This window comes from Curcuma longa, chromosome 6, assembly GCF_044706935.1.
Source record: "Curcuma longa cultivar G26 ecotype Majalengka, Jawa Barat chromosome 6, ITB_CL_G26_1.1, whole genome shotgun sequence".
Taxonomy (NCBI): domain Eukaryota; kingdom Viridiplantae; phylum Streptophyta; class Magnoliopsida; order Zingiberales; family Zingiberaceae; genus Curcuma; species Curcuma longa.
In genome coordinates this window covers 9,989,839-10,010,188 of record NC_133866.1, presented here as the reverse complement: position 1 = coordinate 10,010,188, position 20,350 = coordinate 9,989,839, and the positions used below count along the sequence as shown (strand labels likewise).

General features: G+C 37.8%; 1 pseudogene; it reads left to right on the top strand.

Moving 5' to 3' along the window:
* Positions 1 to 14,769: 14,769 nt before the first annotated feature.
* On the top strand, positions 14,770 to 16,523 carry LOC141830304 (acyl transferase 5-like; annotated as a pseudogene).
* Positions 16,524 to 20,350: the final 3,827 nt, after the last annotated feature.

Sequence of the window (20,350 nt, the reverse complement as noted above, 5' to 3'; positions counted from 1 at the left end):
GTTGCAAAGATGAAGATAGTCATAGTGAAGATGTGGAATCGTCAAGTGAGTCATCATCTAGTGATGACAAGGTAACTTTTCCCAAGCTTGACAAGATGTATGCTACCGTTGCATGTTTAACAAATGCTTTGTCAAGATCTAAAAGTAAGATTAAAAAAATTATAAAATGAGTTGAAAGTGCTCAAATTTGTAAATGCATCATGATAATAGATACCAATACTTTAGTAGATAAACTTAAGAATGAAAATGCATCTCTGAAACTACAAGTAGATAATCTTAGAAATACATTAGAAAAGTTTACATCAAGTTCTAAGTACTCAAACATGATTCTAGGAGCTCAGAAGGTTGTTTATAATAAAGCAGGTTTAGGATATAAATCAAAATAGAAGGAAATGAACTTTATATCTTTAATGAGTAGAAATAATGTTTTAGAATTAAGACTGTGCAAGCTTGGGTACCCAAGCAATATATTATTGATGTTGCTTGACCCAAGATTTGAGTACCAAAACATTTAGTTCATCGTATTTGAGCAAGCAATATATGGTTTGTAGATAGCGGATGCTCTTAGCACATGATGAGAGATTCATCAAAATTCTCATCACTAAATAACAAAAATAAAGGTACCGTACCATTTGGTAATAGTGGTGAGCTTAAGGTTATATGAATAGGAAATATTAAAATTTCTGAACAATTTATGATTTAAAATATCTTATTAGTGAAAGGCATCACTTTCAATCTTCTAAGTGTTAGTCAATTATGTGATTCTAGGATATAGAGTTGAGTTTGATTCATCTCAATGTTTAATCAAGCATAATGAACAAAACACTATCATGCTCATAGGCCATAGAAAAGAAAATATTTATCAAGTCAAATTATTTGATGCTACTAATGTGTTTGCTAAGTATTTCATGTTTAAGAAGAAGAGACTTGGCTTTGGCATCGGAGGCTTGCTCATACCAACATGAGGAATATTAGAAGGTTATCAAGGAAAGAGTTGGTGCAAGGATTACCAAAGTTGAAGGTTCAAAAGGATAAATTATGCGATGCATGTAAAATGGGCAAGCAAACCAAAGCTGCCACAAAGGTAAAAATGTCATGAGTACTTCAAATGCATTAGAGCTCATTCACATGAATTTATTTGATAGCAGTAGATATATCTCCTTAAATGGTAGTAGATATTATTTTGTGATAGTTGATGATTACACTAGATATACATGGTTATTTTTCCTGAATACAAAGATCAAACCTTAGTAACCATGATTGTTTTTTGTAAAAGGGTAGAAAATTAAAAGAATCACAAAATAAATAGAATAAGAAGTGATCATGGAGGTGAATTTGAAAATAATGGATTCACAAGCTTGTGGATGGAAAAAGAATATAAACATGAATTCTCTACCCCCAAGACACCTCAGCAAAATGGAGTTGTTGAGAGAAAAATAAAGTTTTACAAGAGGTTGCTCGGAGCATGCTAAATGAATACTCACATCAGCGCTACCTTTGGGCTGAAGCAATAAACATGATCTGTTATGTGCAAAATCAAACCCTAATACATAGATTTTTAAACAAAACATCACATGAGATATGGTTTGGAAAACCTCCAACAATAAACATATTAGAGTGTTTGAATGTAAGGTATACATTTTAAACACCAAAGATCACTTAGGAAGATTTTTCGCATAGCTGATGAGCGTATTCTTGAAGGATACTCAAACCACAATAACGCACATAGAGTATACAATAAGAGATCTCAAATAGTCGAAGAATCTCTAAATGCTGTCTTTGAACAAAATTCACCTTCAAATCCGACAAAGACAACTGATGTAGATGTACAATTCAGGTTAGAAAATTTAACATTGAACGAGAGAAACGATCAAGGGGGAGGGAATCAAGAAAGTGAGGGTGAAATGATAGAAGAGTCACCTCTTGAGCATGTGGTTACCACCACCCAAGAACCAAGATCCACTAGGACAAATGTTAATCATACCATAGATCAAGTCGTGGAAGATATTACATAAGGGATGAGAACTCGATCATATTTTTGAAATGATGGAAGTCGAATTGCTTTTGATCTCCAAGATTGAACAAAGATCTATTGACGATGCTCTGCTTGATCCAAATTGATTTTAGGTATGCAAGATGAATTAGCTCAATTTGAAAGAAGTCAAGTTTGGGACTTAGTTCCTATTGTTGGTGCAATCTTTGCCCCAAGTGCATTGAGTTTCAATGTTTGGCTAAACCATGTTTAAAGTTAGGCAATACTTGTGATCTAACATGTGTGATGCAAGTTTGCAGGAAAGTCCAAGCGTGGTCTTGGCAAAGGAAAGTCCAAGCGTGGTCTTGGCAAAGGAAAGTCCAAGTGGGAAGTTTTGGCAAAGGAAAGTCTAAGTGGGAAGTCTTGGCAAAGGAAAGTCCAAGGTTGGTCTTGGCAAAAGAAAAGTCCAAGTGGGAAGTCTTGGCAAGGAAAAGTCCAAGTGGAAAGTCTTGGCAAGGAAAAGTCCAAGTGGGTAGTCTTGGCAAGGAAAAGTCCAAGGTTGGTCTTGGCAAAGACTTGACATGACGAAGCTGATGGAAGCATCTCAGGCTAGTGCGAGGATGATGGAGCATCCAAGGAAGGCACGAGGCTATGGGAGGTGTTTGAAGGCCGAGGTCTAGGTCAAGAGAAGCTGAAATGGAATTTTTCAGCTTCACCAGTCGACTGGCCCTACCAGCAGTCGACTGTTCATAAATCAGACGCACACAGAAAAATCAGTCGAGCCAGAGGAAGACAGGAGTCGACTGGGCAGTCGACTGGAGTCGATGATGCCAGTCGACTGGTCTTGGATCAGTCGACTGATATTTGAACGTTGGAGAAAATTGGCAAGCATTTAATGCGCTTTAATGCAAGATTCTGTTGCCGATTGAAGGCATCAGTCGACTGGCCCTGCCAGCAGTCGACTGATGTTGAAGAATTATAAAAGAAGCCTGCTCGAGATCAACTCAAGAATTCTGCCATTCTTTTATTCTTTAGTGCTTCTTTTGAGAACGTGTTGTTCTCTGATTCTTTCTTCCTCTCCTCTTAAACATTATTTCATATCATTTGTGAGGAGAACGAAAGAGTTGTAAAGGTTTCTCCGCCTTCGAGGTTTTCGAGAAGGAGACGATTCATAGTGCAGCGGGTGTGTGCATGCGTGTGGATCCTTGGATTAGTCACCTCTGCGGAGGTGGATACCAAGTAAACGAACCGGGTTAGCGTTGATCTATTATTTTCTCTATTATATTTTGCTTCCGCTAACACTCTTGCAGAGAATCCCACTTGCAGAAAATCTCATCACATTTTGTCACCAATTCTTTGTTTGCCACTTTTGCTATTGTCTTCATGTTGACATGCCCAAGCCTTCTGTGCCATAACCATCCTGCTTCTTCTTGTGAAATAAGACACTCAACAGAAGAGTTAGTAGCAAGTGCCAAATTCACATAATATAAATTTTGTTTCCTATGTTCTTCTAGTATGATGTTGTTCATTCCAATTTTCCTAACCAAACATTTGTTAGCATGGAAGTCAATCTGATAACCTGAGTCACATAGTTGGCTTACACTAAGCAGGTTAAAACCCATGCCTTTAACTAATAGGACTCTATGAATGGTTATAGTGAGTGAGATTGCTATGGTTCCTTTTCCTATGATTTTCAACATTTCATTGTTACCAAAAGACACATTTCCCTTCTTCATGTATTTGATTTTAGTAAATTTACCTACATCCCCGGTCATGTGGCTTGATTCTCGATCTTTTCACCGATGACATGGAGGCCATTGACTATCTCTTTAAATCTCCCATGCATCTGGCTCACCGTTTCAGTAGATCTCATCGAGAAGGACTGTAGTTGGCTTACCAAGAGATCCTTCTTGGCTCTTCTAGATTCGCTTGATCCTTCGTTCAGTTCGATGAGTTTTTCCCAGAGTTCTTTGGCCGAATTGAAAGGTCCGACCTTGCTTAGTTGTTCCTTTGATAGGTTTTAACCTGCTTAGTGTAAGCCAACTATGTGACTCAGGTTATAAGATTGACTTCCATGCTAACAAATGTTTGGTTAGGAAAATTGGAATGAACAACATCATACTAGAAGGACATAGGAAACAAAATTTATATACTAACTCTTCTGTTGAGTGTCTTATTTCACAAGAAGAAGCAGGATGGTTATGGCACAGAAGGCTTGGGCATGTCAACATGAAGACAATAGCAAAGGTGGCAAATAAAGAATTGGTGAAGGGACTACCCAAACTCAAATATGTCAAGGACAAGTTGTGTGATGCATGCCAAGAGGGTAAGCAATCAAAAACATCACACAAAGGTAAAACTCTAACTAGTACTTCTTTACCTTTAGAGTTATTGCACTTAGATTTGTTTGATTGCCATAGCACTCCATCTTTAAATGGTAGCAAATATTGTTTGGTGATTGTGGATGATTTTTCTAGATTTACATGGGTTTTCTTCATGAAACATAAGGATGATACCTTAGAAATATTTATTGGATTTAGTAAGAGGGTGGAAAATGAAAGAAAACTTAGAATTAACCGAATTAGGAGTGATCATGGTGGAGAGTTTGAAAATTCAAACTTCTCTAAATTACCGATTGGATCCTAGCCATGCAAGAAGAACTAAATCAATTTGAAAGAAGTAATGTATGGGATCTAGTTCCAAGACCCAATGATAAAACAATTGTTACCACAAAATGGGTATTTAGGAACAAATTAGATGAACAAGGCAGTGGAAGGATTAGACTATGATGAAACCTATGCACCCGTGGCTAGATTGGAATCAATAAGAATACTTTTAGGATATGCCGCATATATGGGATTTAAATTACATCAAATGGATGTAAAATCGGCTTTCCTAAATGGGTACATAAAGGAGGAAGTCTATGTAGAGCAACCTCCTGGTTTTGAGAGTAGTGATTACCCAAATCATGTGTATAAACTTAGAAAAGCCTTATATGGTTTAAAGCAAGCTCCAAGAGCTTGGTATGAGAGGTTGTCTACCTTTCTAATTTCTAAAGGCTTTAGAAGAGGGACCATAGATCCAACTTTGTTTATAAAGTCAAAGGAGAGTGATATTTTTGTTGCCCAAGTCTATGTGGATGATATCATTTTTGGGTCAACAAATGATGAGTTCTTAAATGAATTTATCAAGCATATGGAGAATGAATTTGAGATGAGCTTAGTTGGAGAGCTCACATTCTTTCTAGGTTTACAAGTTAAACAAACAAATGAAGGAACACATGTCTATCAAACAAAATATGCTAAGGAAATGATTAAGAAATTTGGAATGGAAAATGCCAAAAATATATCAACCCCTATAGGAACAAATGCAAAATTAGATAAGGATGAAGAAGGGAAGAATGTAGACTCTAAGACCTATAGGAGTATGATTGGTAGTCTTCTTTATTTAACCGCTAGTAGACCCGATATTTTGTTTGCGGTTGGAATGTGTGCTAGATACCAATCATGTGCTAAGGAGTCGCATCTTGCAATTGTGAAGAGAATTTTGAGGTATATCAAAGGAACTTTGAATGTTGGTCTTTGGTACCCAAGGAACCAAAATTTTGATTTGATAGGGTACACTGACTCAGATTATGCAGGATGCAAACTAGATAGAAAGAGTACTAGTGGTGGATGCCAATTTCTTGGATCCTCCCTAGTTAGTTGGAGTAGTAGAAAGCAACCATGTGTAGCTTTATCTACTACTGAAGCTGAGTATGTAGCCCTAGGGGGATGTGTGGCTCAACTATTATGGATGATGCACACACTTAAGGACTATGAGTTAAATTATACCAATGTAAAAGTCCTATGTGATAATATGAGTACAATCAATTTGACTAAAAATCCGGTTCACCATTCTAGGACCAAACACATAGAAATCAAACATCATTTCATAAGGGATCATGTAGCAAGAGGAGATATAGAACTAAACTACATAGAATCAAAATCAAACCTTGCCGATATATTCACTAAACCTTTACCCGAAAATGAATTCACAAATATAAGAAGGGGTTTAGGAATGTGTTTTGTAGAATGATTGTTTGTAGCATTGTATGAGCCATTATAAGAACAATTACATCTCACAAGACAATTAGGATGACTTTGATTGTGCTTTGGCTTGCTTGAACATTATGTGAGATGCTAGGATGATACTCATGCTCTACTTGTGCTTATGGCACATTGTTATAGCATGGAAAGTATCAAAATATCAATAATAGATCAATTATGAGGATAGCAAATATTCAATTCATGGATATCTTGCTCATTAGTCATAATTGAATATTTAAAATGCTTGGAAAACAAATAACAAATGCAATCACAATGCTAGACAGTCACAAACCTATAGGAATCACAACAATGCATCATAGTGATACTTAACAATGCACACTTAAGCATATTCTTGAAGTTTGTGCCAATCCATGAAACTATGAAGAATTTTCATGAAATATAATTTTTCCCTGATAGATATCATCAAAACAAATGTGCTCGCAAAATTTCAGATTTTTCTGAATTTTGTGGAATTTCTATGGCATTACTGAAATTCGACTGATAATGAACATATTCAGAATATCAGTCGACTGATAACTCCATCAGTCGACTGATCAGTCGACTCAGGACCAAAATGACTCGACCAATCTTTCTGTGAGTTTCAGAAATTTAAGGGCAGTCGACTGCTACATGAGCAGTCGACTGATGCTAGTCGACTCATCTTCAGACTTCACTCGACCAATATTTCTGTAAGATTTGAAATTCGATGGCAGTCGACTGATAGACCATCAGTCGACTGATAACAGTCGACTGAACGTTCACAGCACTCGACCAATCTTTCTGTGATGTTCGAAATAAGAGAACAGTCGACTGTTTTTACATCAGTCGACTGACACCAGTCGACTCACTTATCATCAGTCGACTGATGAGCGAAAAACCTTATATACGCGCCCGACAGCAGGCGACTGAAAACCTAGTTTTCAGTCGCCGGCGCCGAGTCTTCTCCCTTCTCCAGCCCTCCTCCGGCCATCTCAAAGCCTTCCAAAGCCTTCCTAGGCCTAAACCTAGGTCTCCACTCCACTTTCCTCACTTCTTTCAAACCCTAGGGTTTTCCTTTCTCTCAATGGAGCAACCAAGAAGGTAAAATCCTTTTCCAACATTCATTTCCTCTAAAAATCCATGATTTTACTCGTAAACTAACTTGTTTCTATCTTGTTTTTGTGTTTATTTCATTGCATTTCATTGCATGCATCATATACATATCATGTATTTTTGATTTGGTGCATATAGAGGTTATAAAGTTAAACATGCGCATCCAAACGGCCTAGACATGAAGGGCCTTCTCGTAGGGATCCCTCACCACCTAGTAGGGAACCCACACCTCCTCTTGAGCCCACAGTGCCACGATTCTATTCGGCCGGAGCCGAAAATCTTTTCTCTACTCTTGATTTCCAGATTATGGGGTGTCGTTATTTGAACACTGCCTATTTCACTGCAAGGACCCCACAACTCATGGATCTAATAGCTTTCTATAACCTAGGAATTCTCATGACCTGCACCCATGACATCAATATCGACCTTTGTAAGGAATTCTATGTGAATCTTCGTCAAGTAGGAGGGGATGAACAATAGGTATGAGTCTACTGTGGGGGGAACCATCATTGAGTTCAACCCAGACATCCTTCAAGCCTTCCTACAATGTCGTCCATCTCAAAATCCTTTTGTTACTTTTCCAAATCCACATGGTATCATTTCTGGCACTTTTCGTCATATCTCAGCTGATACCATGCATCAGTTTTATTTTGGTACTCCTAGACCCCCACTACAAAATATGTTTGATCATTCTGGTATGTCTGCAATCCATTATGTTTGGTATCGCATCATCCTAGATTGCATTCTACCGATAGTCACTCGAGGGCGATCTGTTATTCGCATGCCACATCTCATCATGATGTACGCCCTCGAGCATCGCCTTGATATTGATATAGCTTTGAACATCTTTTCTTCCATCATATACTATTCTGCTCCTAGTCAAGGAAAGTTGTATATGCCCTTTTGCCACATTCTGACTGCATTCTTTGCATCTAAGGGCATAGATGTCTCGAAGGGTCAAATTAAGAAACTTAGAAAGGCATATGATTGTATAGGGTCCCTCCAGCTTAAGCTGGCTAAGATTGAGTTTCATGTGGTGCCATGAGATGGGCACAAGACATACATCAGGACCCTGCTGCACCTGCTGACCCTGCTGCTCCTGCTGACCATGCTGCTGAGGAGGATGCACCTGATGCTCCAGAGGGACCTGCAGCACCTGATGTCCCTGCTCCAGCTCATGATCCTGCTCCAGCACCATCTGATGATCGTATCACACGAGTGGAGCAGAGACTCGGGGAGTTTTATGGAGAGTTCCTGTCATTCAGACAGGACATTCGAGTGGAGCTCCAGACTTTGAGGCAGGACTTGACTACAGGTCAAGGTCAGATCCTTGACTTGTTACGAGGACTGCAGACTCCTCAGGCTCCACCACCTCCTCCTCCTCCAGCAGCTGACGAGTAGATGATAGGATTTTTAGATGTCAAGATGTACTTATTGATATCATATGTATCTTGAACATCTAGTTTTTTTTTGTGATTGTTTTCGTATGCTTTCCTAAAGTTTATGGAGAAATCTATGGTTCATTCTCACATGAGACTATCGACACTATACATGATTACTATTTTAATGAACCAAGGAAAGCATCTAGGACTAGATTTGATGTCACAAAATTGTTTGCAGATCAGTATGTCTGGTATCGAATCGTTCTTGATTGCATACTTCCTATTGTGTCTAGAGGTCGATCGATAATACGCATTCCTCATTTGATCATGATGTTCGCTCTAGAAGTTCCACTTGACATTGACATTGCTCTTCACATATATCATTCCATTCTGTATCATGAACCCATCAATGGCAAGATCTCCATGCCATTTGGCCATATCATCACATCATTCCTAGCATCCCAGGGAATTGACACTACAGTTGGGGCCATCAGATACCTCTCAAAGGATTATGATCAGCTAGGTCCACGTCATCTAAAGTTTGCAAGAATCATCTACTCAGATGGTGGTTTGAGATGGATGAAGAAGAATACTCAAGAGGAAATCTCCTATGAATCTGATGATACGAAGAATGAAAATGACCACAAGAACATAGGTGATGAAGAGAGACTTGCCCAGTTAGAAGATACACTTCATGATGTAGATGATCGGGGGAAAACTGCTTTAGCAGAAATTCGTGCTCTACACCAAGACCTATATCCAAAGAAAACTCAATTATTGACACAAAATGGGTCTTTCGTAATAAACTTGATGATAAGAGAGAAGTTTTGAGAAACAAAGTAAGATTGGTTGCTAGAGGGTTAATCAAGTTGAAGTAAGATTGGTTGCTAGAGGATTAATCAAGTTGAAGGATTAGATTATGATGAAACATATGTAGGATATGTGGGATGCGCCAAAGGGGGGTGAATAGCATGTCCTTCTCATTTTTTGTTTATTCATTCTATTAGAGATACTTGTAGTGGAATTAGTAAAATATGCAGGAACACTTGGATTTACTTGGTTTCTAACCCCGCAGGGTTAGTACATCCAAGGCCTATGTACGGGAGGCACTCATCCACTAGTGATCTCCTTTTCGAACCTTATTCGGAGGCGAAGAAACCCGTCTTATAGTTCAAATAATAATAACAATAAATTAAAACATGTATAAAATCCTAAAAACAAACTAAGCCACCAAATAATTAACAAAGAGATAAATTCAAACACTCACCAAATGAATAAGCCTTTGTTAATTTTATAAGACAGTTTTTTTGTTGCTAATTTTACGATGAAATTTTTTTGTTGCTAATTTCATTATTGATTCGTGATAATTTATTTTTTGTTGTTAATTTTATTTAGAGTCGTTAATTTGGGTTGGGTCTGTTAGGTTGGCCTGCCCTGCCAAACAATTTAGGTGGATTAGTTAAAATTTTATCAACTCATTTTAGGATATGTTCAAGTGGGCCAACCTTCCTAGGCCCGCGACCTATGTGGGTCGGCCCATGGCGGGCTTGGGTTGATCCGCGAGTAGAGAATATTTTTTCCTTCAAAATTTAAAATTAAAGATGAAAACTCAATGAATAAGTGGGCTTGACCTATCTAAACTACAATCCAAATTTAAAAATTTTAACTTAACCCATTTAAACTGTAATCCAAACTTAAAAATTTTAGGTAGTGTTTGGTTTGGTATTTTTTCAATTTTATTTTCATTTTCTTATTTTTTAGAAATTGTTGTTTTCTTTGTGTTTTCCAATCTCATTCTCTAGAAAATGAGAAATCATTTTCTAAGAAAACAAAAAATGACAAAATATCATTGTTTGTGGAGAATGAAAACTGCGGCTGATAAATAGAAAATGCGAAAACACAACTACAGTAACGTCGCACGCCCTAACCCTGATTGCACAATTTCAAATTTCTCCTCGACACCGTAACCTCATCGTACAACTCCTTTTCTCCCCCGACGTCTCAACCTCATCGCACAACTTCTTTCTCCCCCGATGCCGCAACCTTTCCTACACGCGATCCTTTTCGATTTTCCCTTCCTCGCGCAAGCAAGCCAACGCCGCAGCCCTCCTCGCGAGTCTTTTCCTCTATGTGCGATACCACAACCCTCTCCTTCCTCATCAGATCTGCCGACACCACTCATCCCTCCTCCTTGCGATTTAGTCGGCATCAAGGTTCTATCACATTCTCTTCTATAGGTTCCCAAATGATCTTGATTTTGTTGGATCCGGAGCAGAGGGACCTAGATGCGGCAACTCTCAGGTAAGGTTGTGCATAGGTTCTATTTTTCCAATGGATTTTGTCGTGAGGTGTTCATGGTTAGATGATTGCTAGGTTGGGGCTTTTGGGGCAACTCTCAGGTGAGGTGTTCATGGTTAGACTTATGTAGCGTATTTGTCTAGATATATACAACTTTTGAAAATGTTAATTGAGAGCTTGCCTTGTCCCATGTCTGTGAGCAAACAAATAGGTGGGTGTTGAAGTTCCATCTGATGATGAAGAAGAGTCTGATGAAGAGGAAACATGCATGTCTTTTTCTGATGAAGAAGAGTCTTTTGGTGACAAGTACATGGGAGGTGCGACTTTGTAATAAAAGATATATACACTATGTCATTTTGTGATGCTTGTAAAGGTTGTGTGAGGTTGGTGGATAGTTTGTATAGTTGATAAACCTTTTATCCTATAGTGCGATACATGTAAAGAGTTTGGAGTCATGTAATGCTATATTAGAAGGTCAGGTCTGTCCCCCTTAATAATATGGTTTTCCTTTTTAAGGAATAAATATTCTTTTGCTAAAAAAACTATTGCCAATAGAGGTGAATGGTGATAAAGTATTTTTTATATTGCATATTAGAAGGTTAGATTTGACCCCCTTCTTGTATGGTTTTTCCTTTTTCATGAATAAGATGATCTTTTTATTAAAAAAATTGTTTTGTGTATAATTTTTCATATTAACAAACCAAACATATTTTCAATTTTTTTTTAAAATAGAAAATAGTATATCATACTAAACACATTTTTTATTTTTTTAAAAACTAGATCAGAAAATAAAAAAATAGAAATAGAAAATGAAAAATGAAACATAGAAAATAATTTCAAACTAAACGCCCCTTAATTTTTTATATATTTTTTATTTTTTGATCGGTTCGTGGCTTGTCCCGCCTGACCCTCAACCTACCTTAGGTTGGGTTGAATTGGAGATTTTTCAATCTGCTAAGTTGGTGGATCAATCCGTCCCGCCCCGCCATATGACGGGTTTTTGATGGGTTGGCCCGCTCATTTGATAGCTCTAATTTTGTTGTAGATTTATAATGAATTATTTTCGTTGCTAAAATTCGTCGCTAAATCCATATTTTTTTTGTAGTGAAACTTATTGCATCTGAGGGATGAGATGCTTGGTGGAGCGAGAAGGAAGCACAAAAAGTGAGTCAAAGGGCTTGGTTTATCCGAGGAACAAGAAGTCGAATGGAAGACTACATGGGTAGTCACTGGCTGCTACTCCAAGGCTCACAGTTCTTGACCATTTTTATGGGCAATTCACTAAAAAAACTCTTTTTGTTATGAGAAGGAGTTTCATCTTTACAAAGAAGATAGGATCAGTAACACTTTTACCATCCTAATAATTAAGTATAAGAGGCAAATATAAAACCAATTTTACCAACAAAATTAGTATGTGCTTTCGCATCTACCTCGATCTTGCACTTTGTAGCATTATTCCACATCTTGTAGGGTTGCGGGATTCGGTCTGCGTCGATCGGGAGAGTGAAGCTTGTCTGTATGACTATCCACATTTCCACTTGAATCTTCAAGTGATACCCCATTCTACCCTTTCAATACACGAAGTCCTCTCCAGAGAAAAGGGGAGGTCTAGTGGTGTTGTAGTCTTCTTGACGAGTCATCGGAAAGAATCTTGGAAAAAAATAAACAACAAAAATGTTCCAAGACTTAATCTTAGATTAGTAGTGCGGGAAGAAATTTAAAATTTTGAAAAAAAAATGTAAAGCGATGGAAAACTAGCTCGATTAGTGGTTGCACTAACTTCGAGCGCTCCCACTCTGATACCAATTGTAGGATCGAAGTGAGCACTATAAGGGGTGAATAGTATTTATTACTTTTCACACCTTTGAAAAACTCATAATTAAATCAAAGATGCACAACGGAATGAATCATAAATCATAAGTAATTACACATTTATTTTTACTTGATTTAGAACCATTGGCTATTACTTCAAAGCTCGCAGTCCTTGACCGCTTACGTTGGGCAATTCACTAATAAACTCTTTCTTTTATGAGAAAGAGTCTCGCATTTACAAAGATAAAGGATCGGTAACACTTTTACCATCCTGGTGATTAAGTACAAATAGACGAGTAATGTAAAACTTAAAGTTACCGACAAAAGGATGTAAAAGGGTGTGTGATTGTTAGTGTAGCGTTCCGACATCACAGCAGCGTCTCAAATGCTTGGTTCATGTTCAAAGTCATTGTGAGTAGAGAGGAAATTGATACTTTAGGGTTTCCCCCACAATTGCTTTTATTGACCGATCCAAGCACCTGGAACTCCTTTCAGGCGCCTCCACGTCGACTCGTTGATCCACTCTCGACGTTAACTTAGCATCTCTGGGTGTCTGCATCCCTTCCGAGCACCTGGAATACTGACATGGAGATTGCCGAGTCCACTTTGACTTCGGCATGCCTTAACCTTCTTCGGGCGGCAGGAAGCTGAAGTGTCTTTAGCCAATCTTGATTCGCCACCTCATCTGTCTCGCTGGCCTAATTGACTGACATGCGGGCGCCTAGACCGTCCAGTGGCCCAGATCCATAGGGGCATTCGAAACTCGAAGTTTCGATCACTTAATTTCTGTATCACAGAATTAGCACAATATATTTCTAATAGGAAATTAGATAATTTTACAACTGTCTAGTCTTGACTTTTAAATTTCCAGTGAAATTCTAAGTCAAACCGATGCCTACTGTTCTCTTCAAGGGAATGCGCCCTCACCTACTCCTCTCACGAGAGTTTACTTTCTACCAACCATCCGATCCTCCAGACCTAATTGGACATTTACTCAACATCCGATCTCACCTCCCAGGACTTTCCTTTGATGTCTGGTCCTCGCTGACCCATCGATCCGCAAGACATTAGATCCGCTAGACCTGCCAAGACTTCCTACCTAGTGCTTTAATCTGTCAAGTCTTCATGCTCAGTCCACTTGACTATGACTTCCTTATCCGGTGCTACAGGCTAGAACTTCCTTGTCCAGCCTCAACTAGGTCTTTTCTTGTGCTCCCTACACACTCACTTTAGTTTGTTAGCACATAGCATATCCTTAATTTAAACCTTTTATCATGATCAAAATATCGGTTTGATTATCTAGTGCTCCCTGCACCAATAGTTAGCGCTGATTTGCACGCGTAGGAGGAAATGACGAGAGGAGAAAAAGAAAAAAAAGGAGACTAAAAAAACCCAATACGTAACATCAACAACCGTCGAGTTGAATCAAAATTCCAATTCGGTGGAACCAAACTTGGATGTGACCTAGACGGAATTGACTTGAGGTGTTCTATCAAGAGTTGACTTGACCAAAACTCAATTTGATCAGACTTGAGCTCAACTTGACTTGACTTGAGCTTGTCTTGATCGGATACGAGCTTGTCTTGACTTTGACTTCCAACTCAATTTGAATTTTGATTTGGCCATATCACATGGTACTAATTATTATCTCTACAACATCATCTATTATAATTATTCATGAACAATTTTGTGAACAAAATTTATAAAGTATGTTAGTTCTTCAAAGAATAGGATTGTATTATCATAAATTGTCTGACCATACAGGAAGCTTGCTTGGAATGGGGAACTGAACTCATTTAGAACACGGTTAATACTTTAGCGATAAACTTGTAGAACGTGTTGCATGGAGATCTAGAGACGCCAAAACAGAGCAAGCTAAGGGGTTTCAAGATTTGGCACCTTAGGAATGAGGGCAAGAAGGCATTCCTAATAACTTCATCATCATATCAATTAATTCTATTCTATGTGGAACACGGACTCTGTAATCACCATTAATTCCCTAACACATGCTTCTCAAAATATTACATATACTAATGTATATTCTTTTAAAAAAATCATCACGATTCTCATAAGAAAAAAGAATTATATATAGCTAGAGTGATGGCAGGTAGGCTGTAGGTAGGAGATGAGCATGGCGTCCTGGGTGACGAAGGTGGCAGAGAAGCTGGTAGCACCATGCGAACCAACGCCTTACTCCACGCTTCCTCTCTCTTCCATCGACCACGCCCTGGGGTTGGCTTTCATGGTAGAGATGATCTCCGTGTATCCAAACAATAACCGTGAGCACCATCGTCATGGCGTATCATTACAGCCGGCGAAGGTCATCCGGGAAGCCTTGGCCAAGGCTCTTGTCCCGTACTACCCCGTAGCAGGCCGCCTTGTCTCCTCCGGTGCCAGCGGCCTTGTGGAGGTGGTTTGCAACAGCGAGGGCGTATGGTTTGTGGAGGCGGTCATGACAAATCGCAGCCCGAGTGACATAAATGATTGGGAGTCGATCCCCCATAGCGTCGTCAAAGAGGAGCTTGTTCCGAATTGTCCTGGTCACCTGAACCAAGCGGAGATGATAAGGGAAATGATACTTAGCATGAAAAATCCAACATGAATGGAGCATGACACTCACAACTGTATGCAGTGGGTTCCACTGCATGCCAGTAGGACCCACTGCCAATGTGAGTGTCATGCTCCATTCATGTTGGGATTTTTCATGCTAAGTATCATTTCCCAGATGATAATGATAACACAGGTTTGTTAATAGGATTTTAACTAATAGATTTCCCATGTTAAATAAATTTGTGGATATAACTAATACTTTTACTTGCAAAAAATCTTAATAATTAAATAAATAATATAGCAAATCAATCAGTCTGTTGGTTGTAAAGTAATACAATTGCAAAAAATAGTTTTTGAATAATTATACTACTTTTCTACAATTTAGAATTAATTCTTCTAATTAATATTCTTAAATTTCATTTTATAATCATAAATTTTTATTCAAATAATAATAATAATGTAAATTATTTAAATTGTGCAAGCATAGGTAACCCATTTTCAATGTGGTGGATTTATCGTCGGAAATCAAATTCAATCACTTGGTGTCCGATGTCATAGGCGTTGGACAATTCTTAAAAGTCATTGGCGAGATTGCTTGCCACCAAACTCATCCCTCTATCGATCCAATCTGTTGGTATAGAGAGACCATTCTTGGCCCTCCAATGCTTTCGAAGTCACTTTCACCTCCCACAGCCAAGTTTGACATTGTGAATTCCATGTATGATTTCTCAATTCAAACTATCAAAAGATTGAAGGAACAAGTCGCAAAAGAGACATCCAATCAATTCACCGCCTTTGAGGTTGTCGCTGCAATTCTATGGAAATGTCGAACACAAGCAATCAATGCCATAGGAGATGTCTCTCTCTCCTTTGCAGTTAGCTAACGTTCGTCATTTATTAAATCAACTACCAAAAGCTGGCTACTATGGAAATTGTATCTATTTCTTAACAGTCACAGCAACAAGTGAGTAAATCATGATGGCATCACTTGCAGAATTAGTGGGGTTCATTAAAGATGCTAAAGAAAGTTTACCAACAAAGTTTAAGGAATGGGCTTCAGGCAACTTAAAGGGAGATCCATATAAGATTTCGATTAGGTACAATGATTTGATTTTGTCAGACTGGAGGTGGATAGAGTTCTATGAAACAGATTATGGATGGGGAATACCCAACTCTATTTCTCCTAAAACACAAGACTTTTCTTTCGCTAGTGACATCATTCTAAAGCAGCCTTCGCCTAAGGACGGTGTGCGTTTGGAAGGACAAGTAGTCACGAAGGAGCATGAGCAAAGGTTTATTGATGAAATCAACAAATGCATAAATGAATAATTAATGTTATGTTCGAAATTATCTCATAATGGACATCCTAGCTACCAAAGATTGTTGCAACTAGTTTTACTTTGAATCTATAATAAAGTATCATATATACATCTTTGCAATCTATGTAAGTTACCTTGAGCATATTGTCAAAAATAATGTTGTTTAGCAATGGCAAAATGTGATGGCTATTTTTGACATTGTAACATGGTACATTTATGACTAACACTTGCTTCTAGTATTGACTCGATGATGTTCCAAAATGGAATATTAATGTTAAATGGTCTTGGTTCAACAGTATTGTTCGATGTATTAAGTTGGCAAAGGATTTAAATTTAGTTTGAATGTATTTTTAATGTATGTGTTAAGTTGTGCAAATGTTTATGTGATCAACCTCTAGTTAAGGTTGACCAAGTTGATCAAACTAGATTGACCAAGCTTGAGTTGACTCGAGTTTAGTTTTAATATTTGATCAATATGTTAGTTGGATGAGTGAGACATCAAATAGGTCAAGGTTGACTGGATACTTTATAGTCAATTAATATGTTTGTTGACTAGAGTGAAGATTTCCAAACCTATGTTAGTCAATTATTATTTACATTGTATTTCATTTTTCATCTTTATTCTTGTTTTCTTGTTCTTGTTGCTTGTAAAAAAAATAGGGAATGTAAGAGGTTTCTTTACCTCTAAAAGGTATCTGACAAGGAGAAAGATAGTGAAATTATCGCTAAGATAGTACGTCATGGAGTAGCAATTGAAAATTTTGAACCGTGTAAAATCTCATATCTCTTGTGTTTGTGTTTTTGGTCCTTGTATTTATTTTTGTTGCGTACTAACCAATTGTACACTAGCACACAAGAATGATCGAACGAAGCAAATCACTATTTACCCCTTCTAACGACGTCAACAGTCCCAACCACAAGAACTTGGTATAATAGACATAAAGTTTGTGGAGCTTGATATGATGTGGCTAAGTTTGTGTGGTTCAATGGCTTAAGATCATTGTGTTAGGGTGTTGGTAACTCTTGGAATCCAAGGATCACTAGAGGGGAGGGGTGAATAGCAAACCTACAAATAAAAATTTTCTTTCTCTTGCTATGTTTTCAGGAAGGACAAACACACATTAATAAGTAAAAATAACTAAACACATAACCACACACACACAAGAGACACCTCGATTCAGCATGGCTCACAACTCCTAGGTCTGCGACATCCATGGTCCTATGCACATGAAGTCCATAACTTTCTTTCCTCTTCGCTAAATTGTCGGAGGTGGAGAAACTTCTTACAATAGCAATTACAATTGTAGCAAGGAGCAAATACAAGGCTAAAGCATTACACGATGAGAGCTTTATGAGGAGAGTATAATTTTGTCTATTGTATTTTGTTGTACTTTTGCCTCGAATCTCTGGTCCCTTTTTATAGAATGCCTCCAAGCAGTGCTTTGTTGTCTTAAGATGTTGATGTGTCAATGGTTGGGTCAACCAAAAGTCATTTTAAGTCAATTGAAAGGCCTTTTTGGTCGGCCACATGAGGCTAACTTGTTCTGTTGGCTTCACCAACAAAAGAGTCTCATTTATTCGATAATGTTGATATGGCAGTTTCTAATCAATCAATCATCTATTCAATCTGGATCTTTGACTGCCTCATCAGCCATTTAATCTAAATTACACTACTAATTGATTTAGCACTGTTCCAATCAACTAGAAGCCCTTTTCGATTGATCGATCCTACTACCTAAGTCTGGATTTGATCTAGATCACATTGGTGACTGAGTCAGTTCTAATTTTGATCACTTGAAAAATAGTTTAGGTCGACAGAAGTTCCAGTTGACCAATTTTGATCGCTCAAAACTTTAACTTAGTCTACTAAAACTGAGTTCACCTAAGTTAAGTTCTATCATTCACCCAAATACATGTTCACTCAACTTGTCTCAAGCAATATACCCATGCAGTCTTCCATTCGACTTCTTGTCCCTCGGATACACCAAGCCCTTTGACTCACTTTTTGTTCTTCCTTCTCGCTCAACCAAGCATCTCATCCCTCAGATGCAGTAAGTTTCACTACAAAAAAATATGGATTTAGCGATGAATTTTAGCAACGAAAATAATTCATTGTAAATCTGCAACAAAATTAGAGCTATCAAATGAGCTAACTCATGGCGAAGCGAGCCAACCCGGGTTGAAAAATCTTCAACTCAACCCAACCCAAGGTAGGTTGCGAGTCAGGCGGAACAAGTCATTGGCCGGTCAAAAAATAAAAAATATTAAAGGGCGTTTGGTTTAAAAATTTTTTCTATGTTCCATTTTTTATTTTCTATTTTTGTTTTCCTATTTTCTGATCTATCTTTTAGAAATAGAAAATGCGTTTAGTATGATATACTATTTTCTATTTTATTTTAAAAAATTAAAAAATATGTTTGGTTTGTTAATATGAAAAATTATAAATAAAATAGTTTTTTTAATAAAAAGATCATCTTATTCATGAAAAAAGAAAAATCATACAAGAAAGGGGTCAAATCTAACCTTCTAATATGCAATATAAGAAAATACCTTATCACCATTCACCTCTATTGACAATATTTTTTTTTAGCAAAAGAATATTTATTCCTTAAAAAGGAAAATCATATTATAAAGTAGGGTAGACCTGACCTTCTAATATAGCATTACATGACTCCAAACTCTTTACATGTATCACACTAAAGGATAAAAGGTTTATCAATTATACAAACTATCCATCAACCTCACACAACCTTTATAAGCATCACAAAATGACATAGTGTATATCTTCTATTGCAAAACTGCACCTCCCATGTACTTATCACCAGAAGACTCTTCTTCATCAGATAAAGACATACATGTTTCATCTTCATCAGAAGACTCTTCTTCATCATCAGATGGAACTTCAACATCCACCTATTTGCTTGCTCACAGACATTGGACAAGGCAAGTTCTCAATTAACATTTTCAAAAGTTGTATATATTTAGACAAATACGCTACATAAGTCTAACCATGAACACCTCACCTGAGAGTTGCCCCAAAAGCCCCAACCTAGCAATCATCTAACCATGAACACCTCACGACAAAATCCATTGAAAAAATAGAACTGATGCACAACCTTACTTGAGAGTTGCCGCATCTAGGTCCCTCTGCTCCAGATCCAGCAAAATCAAGGTCGTCTGAGAACCTATAGAGGAGAATGTGATGGAACTTTGACGCCGACTAAATCGCAAGGAGGAGGGATAAGTGGTGTTGGCAGACCTAAGGAGGAAGGAGAGGGTTATGGTGTCGCACGTGGAGGAAAAGACCCACGAGGAGGGTTGCGACATTGGCCTGCTTACGCGAGGAAGGGAAAATAAAAAAGGATCGCGTGTAGGGGAGGTTGCAGCATTAGAGAGGAAAGAAGTTGTGTGATGAGGTTGCGACGTCAGGGGAGAAAAGGAGTTGTACAATGAGGTTGCGGCGCCGAGGAGAAATTTGAAGTTGTGCAATTAGGGTTAGGGCGTGCAGCGTTACTGTAGCCGCGTTTTTGCGTTTTCTATTTGCCAACCACAGTTTTCATTCTCCACAGAAAATAATATTTTATCATTTTTTATTTTCTTAGAAAATAATTTCTCATTTTCTAGAGAATGAGATTGGAAAACACAAAGCAAATAACAATTTCTAGAAAATAAGAAAGTGAAAATGAAAAAAAATACCAAACCAAACACTACCTAAAATTTTTAAGGTTGGATTATAATTTAAACGGGTCAAGTTAAAATTTTTAAATTTGGATTGTAGTTTAGATAGGTCAAGCACACTTATTCATTGAGTTTTCATCTTTAATTTTAAATCTATAT